The following is a 6,164-nucleotide window of genomic DNA, read 5'->3' on the forward strand; positions in this document are numbered from 1 at the left end:
CATTAACTCTGTCTTCATGAAGGGCAACTTGGTGCTCTCCCGATATTTTTGGCTTTCACTGGCCTTGTGGCCGAAACTAATAGGAGTTTGAGTCCAAAATACCATGGAACTCTCATTAGAGAACATGGATCATGCATGGATTGACAATATCTCCCCTCCACCAAGTTGATTCATATTACTGCAACCTGAGTTTGCTGTGGCTTTTATAGATTTTAAAGCTCTGTCTTAATTTAGAGAATCCACTCTTCTCTTCTTCCAAAGTTCGTAACATACAGGTTGTTTCTAGTGACAGGATAAAAAAGTTGTATGAAAGGGAGAAACTGCTTTTAGAAGAGCTGAGTAAATCACGTGCACATAAGTTGCACAAACAGGGTGGAGTGCTTGTTGGAGCTATCCGTGATGCTCATTGGGGAGAATTGTAGTCTGATCTGTTACAGCTGATGGAAAAACTTGCTTTGCCAACATATAAGTGGAATGTGTTATAAGCAATTCTCAAAAAGGTTTTTCAAAATAATAAACATGTAGTGAAGTTGTGAGTAGACAAAGAAAAGCAGATATATCTAGGTGTTAGTATTATGCATTGTCAAGCTGGTACTTGTCAGTGTTTTATCTCAAATGTAAGATTATATTTTTAAAATCACAGTGGTGCCATGCCTAAACTCTGGTAACATGGTTTAAGAGATTCATATTGTAGAAAATATTAAGCTTGGCAGCAGAATTAATAGTTACTTTCTATTAATATTAACATAATGATTATATTGAGTGCTAGTCTGTGATCTAACCACAATTATACCTAAATCATCACCATCAAAGTGGTTCTGTGGTGATATATATATATAAAGGCTTAAAAGTGAAAAAACAGCAGTGTTCCATTTTTGCTGCTTTGCGTTGCCAGAGATTCTGATTAGTTCCTGAATTTAGACCTCTTGGGGAAATTTCCATTTTCTCTTGGCTGCAATGATTTCTGAATTCAGGTGGAACTGTGAGTTTCGCTGTAAGTTCTGCAGATCTTTTTATTGCATTTATGACTGGAATAATCATAATTAGTCGATATGGAATTATTTAATATTTCTTTGCCCAACCAGTACTTTATCATTTTGCAGAATTTTTGTATCAAGCGGTGCTTTAAATAATCTTGAAATAGTTGGAAACATCTTGCTCATAACATTGCTTTTCACTCTTAAACAAAATGAACATACCTACAACTGGGGCAGTCCTAAAACATCCAAACCCTTGAAATCATTTATGCCTTTTGCCTTCTGACATTTGTTTAATAAAAATTAATTAAAAGCTAGTAAGTTGCAAAGCACCATCTTCACTCCTAAACTGCATTTCCAGCAATATCTTTGCATCTCCAAGAGATGTTCTTTAAAAATGAAACAGGTGATTGCAGGTAGTCCTCGACTTACAACAGTTCATTTAGTGACAGTTCAAAATTACAACGGTATTGAAAAAAGGGACTTATGACTGTTTTTCACACAACATTGCAGATTCCTGTAGTCATGTGATCAAAATTCAGTTGCTTAGCAACTGGTTCATATTTATGACTGTTGCTGTGTCCTGGGGTCATGTGTGTCTCTCTTGCAACCTCCTGACAAGCAAAGTCAATGGGGAAACCAGATTCACTTAACAACATTACTAAATTAACAGCTGCAGTGGTTCACTTAACAACTGTGGCAAGAAAGGTCAATAAAATGGGGCAAAACTCACTTAACAAATGTTTCACTTAGCAACATAAATTTTGGGGTCAATTGTGGTTGTAAGTCAAGACTACCTGTACAGCCCTGAATTTTGTATGCCTTCTGGTGTATGGGTATTTTGTGCCACCATGGCATTCATTTTGTGACACTACCAATGAAATTTCCAGGTGTGCCCCTAATTCCTAGTATTGAGGATCACTGTGGTTTGAGTTCCTTTTTATAGTAATTGTAATAAATTTATAATTACAACAGTAAAAACTAATACAAACTAAAATGTAGAAGAATAAAAAGAGTGGAAGCTGCACAAACAAAAAGATAGAAAGTAGAAAAAAATATGTAAAGAAGTGACTTCCCATCTTCACAATAAGTGTAAAAGTTGTAGTTATTTACCACTTCCTCTTAAGGATTAGGATTAACAAATGTCTTCTTCCCAGATCCTATCTCTTATCCATAAACTGTTGTCTTGGTCCATCACTTTCTTGTAGAATTACAGAATTTCTTTCAGTTGCTAGCAAAACAAATCACAATCCAGTAGCAGGCATCGAAGCATCACTATTCCAAGAGAAAAAAAAAACTTACTTCAAAGTATTTTTCTAAGTGCTAGAGAGCAAATTGTCTTTGTCCCATTGTATTTGATGTAGGACTTTGCTAGTTTACGTAGACTGAATTCTATCAGATTAACCCACCAAGAGATGTGACATGGGATTGACATTTTAGCATTGGGCCTCAAACCCTCAGGGCAGATGTGCCCTTTTTACTTGGCCATTAACAATTCTGGTCATTCACCACTTTCTGAAAGCAGAAATGCGTAGCATCATCATCCTCCCTTCCAGAGCGCTGCAAATGCATCCCATGCTCATGTTCTCCAGCTTCAGTTCAGAACTTCTTTTTTCCAACCTGAGTCTCTAGGCAGATGGTCTCCAGCACTTCATTCTGATTTACAAGCAGCCATTTCTTTGATTGCAGTATCAGGCACATCCCTTCCCCTTCGACTGGTTGTTGCCTGGTGCATCCTGGACTGATGGGCAGTTACATTTTCAGCCAATCAGAAATTGATGGGGTTTTATAATCCTGTGGCTCTCCTTGAACTATCCTCAACCTTAAATGCAGGAGCTCCATTCATCCCTTATATCTTCCAATGGGCATCCTTTCCATTTCTGTCTAAGTCAGGTGAAGCAAGCTCATGTTTTTCCCACCCTTTCCATGACCTGAAAAACTACACTTCCTTCCTCTTTTCTATTTTAATCATTCTTAAATTGCAATGAGGGAACATTGCTAGCTAAGCTTGTTTCTGAAGCTATGGTTTTGGTTTTTTTTTGCTACAGACAGACATAAAGAAACAGAATCAAAAGGACAATCTATTCTGTATTCATTTCATTGTTGTAGCATCAGGACAACAATGGTACCTTAAATGGGAGGGGAGGTCTACTTTAGTGTCAAAGGAGATACTGTGGGAAGGGAGAGTGAAGGCTGGGAACACAGACAAGCAATGCAGACTTCATTGTGAAGTGGGTAGATTTGGTATAGTGCTGTTGGTACAATGACCTTCAAATACAGTTAATTTCCACCATTTTGTTTCTAGAACAGATGTATCATTGTATGCTTTACCTAAAACACATAACATACTTTGACTGGACCATCTTCAATAAAACACCGATATATTTTATTTTGGCCATTTCTTCAATTTGGCCTTTATAGGGTCTTCTACCATCACCCAGCCATCACTGAGACCTGTTCTCATTTCTGCTCCTCATTGTGCATAATGCTACAAATCACTAGTAAGGATTTGTTTAGTCCTATGTTATGTTTAGGAGACATGGTGGCGCAGTGGTTAGAATCAAGGGTGGGTTCTAAAATTTTTTACTACTGGTTCTGTGGGCGTGGCTTATTTCATGGGTGTGGTTTTAATGGTCATGTGACAGTGGGCGTCAGATCTGGCTTTCAGCCATTGTCTATTCAATTATCTCAGAGTCACTGTGAATTTTTTGACCAAACAATTCTTTAGGATTTAGGACAGGTACTGGTCTACCAGGCTTTTAACTGCTTGCAGAGCCATACTGGTCTACCATAAATTTTTGGAGCATACTGGTCTACCCATTTGTTTTTGGAGCGTTCCGGTCTACCTATTTGTTTTTGGAGCGCACTGGTCTACCACCAGACTGCCTTTTACCGCTGATCAGCTGTAGGGCGGCCCTTTGAAACGCCGTGGCAAGAGTTTAAACAGTTTTTTGCCACTCTGCCACCACCGAGAGCATTGGAAACCGCTTTCAGGCAGCTTGCCAATCTACCATCACTGAGTGGTTTACAAGGAGTGGATCGGTTCTAGCCAATCACTTGGGAGGCTTCTTGACTTCTCAATTTAAAGCTATGGTGTCTTGTTTTTTTTTCCCTCTTCTTTCTCAAGTGAGCCCTGATTTTTTCCTTCTAGCCGATCAGCTGGGACTTGGGAGGCAGCGAATAGATTGGGGGCGGGGCCAGGCAGAGGTATGTACGGTTCTCCAAATTACTCAAAATTTCCACTACCAGTTTGCAAGAACCGGGCAGAACCGGTAGCAGCTCACCACTGGTTAGAATGTTATATTGCAGGCTAATGCAACTCACTGCCAGGAGTTCAATCCTCACTGCTCAAGGTTGACTCAGCCTTCCATCCTTCCAAGGTCGGTAAAATGAGGAGCCAGATTATTGAGGGCAATATGCTGACTCTGTAAACTGCTTAGAAGAGTGCTGTAAAGCATTATGAAGCAGTATATAAGTCTAATTCCTATTTCTATTTTATATTCATGTCAGGAACAACATGTTCGTATTGTGGGCAGGTTAATCTGATGTTTCATTAGATATAACTGGCCAGTCCTGTTTTGCAGATGTGTTGGACTACAACCCCCACAATTCCCAGTCAGTAAGGTTGAAGATTTGAGGAAATGTAACCCAGGGCATTTAAAGGATATTGCAGTGGGTGAGGCTGCTCAAGAATTCTGGACAAGTCCATTAAACTGGTACAGTTTCTAAGAGTATTTGGGATGGTGGCATGCTTTTACCTATTGTGTACAATAGGGGGAGTTGTTACCTTTGTGCTGCAAAAGAATGAGCAAGCAAATAACAGCCGACTATTTTTTAAAGAACCAAGTATTTTCTCTCCCTTTCCCCTTCAGAAAGTATTGCTTGTTTTGTGAGTTTGTGTGGGAGAGAGGAAGTGAATTGTGTAGTCCCTTCCATTCCAAAGGCAACTAATAGCAAGGGGGGCATTCCTGCTCCTAGTTAATAATCTACTGCTACAAATATGTATCTTCAGCATCGACTTTAGGTAGTGTCAACTGACACTTTTGCTTAGGCGTTGTTCTTCTAAAAGATAGGGTATTCAGACCAGTGGTGGGTTGCCCCCGGTTCACACAGGTTCTATAGAACTGGTAGTAAAACCGGCGGGAGACTCCGCCCACCGACCCCGACTTCATCAAAGCGCTTCTGTGCATGCGCAGAAACTTCTGCGCTTCCGTGCGGCCCCATTACGAACCGGTAGCAAAAGTAAGCAGAACAGACCCCTGATTCAGACAATCATTAGGTCACACATTAGGATTTTTACCTCCTTCCCTATGTTGAACCTTTTTTGGATAAGCATTAAGCACCCACAAAAACCAAGGGACTGAATAAAACAAAAATGCCCCTTCTTCTTCCACATTGAATTCCACTATTCATACATCTTCCTCTTACCCCAAAAGCATTTCAGTGAAGACAATGTATTCTCTTCCTGTTTCAGGAGAGAAATGATTTCTTTCCACTTTTAAAGAGAAACAATAGGCTCCTACTTATTTTGCTCTTTCTTCCTATCCTGTCTTCCCAGTTTGGCTCAGTGTTTGGCCAAATCATGAATAAAATGATATTTAAAAAGTTCCTGGAGGAGTGGTTCAGGCATCCTCTCTGCCTCTTTATTTCCATGGTTGATTTAAGGGAATAATGCCATATTTGGGCTTGTCCCCTTAAAATTCTGCAGATTATTTGCTTAGATGTGCTTGGAAAGTTTGCTAACTATTGTTAGTAAGCAAATATCCACATTCTCAGAGGATCCTTTGTTCATAGCCCAAGCAAAAGCCATTGAGTAGTCCAGACAATGAACTCTTTAAGCAATGTTTCTCAAGCCTGGCAACTTTAATATGTGTGGGGTTGCAGTCCATCTATCTTAAAGTTGCCAAGGTTGAGAAATATTGTTTTAATATATACCACCTCATCTTCCCTAATGCAACCTTTTTAACTTTCTTCACTGATCACTGTTTTCTTAATTTTAGTTTCAGATTAGAATCTCTTCCTAACTACAGCATTTCCATATCCTTCCAGTATCCTCTTTACCTATCTTTAATCATTTATTTTCTTCGTCTTCCTTACAGGAACAGAGAATTAGGAATTGGGGCAATATTAGAATCAATTCCATTTCAGCTCAAATAAAAACATCTGCTTCTGCTGAAATAAATTTCT

Source organism: Pituophis catenifer, unplaced genomic scaffold, assembly GCF_029215685.1.
Source record: "Pituophis catenifer annectens isolate HBS135680 unplaced genomic scaffold, rPitCat1.0.hap2 SCAF_1, whole genome shotgun sequence".
NCBI classification, from domain to species: Eukaryota; Metazoa; Chordata; class Lepidosauria; order Squamata; family Colubridae; genus Pituophis; species Pituophis catenifer.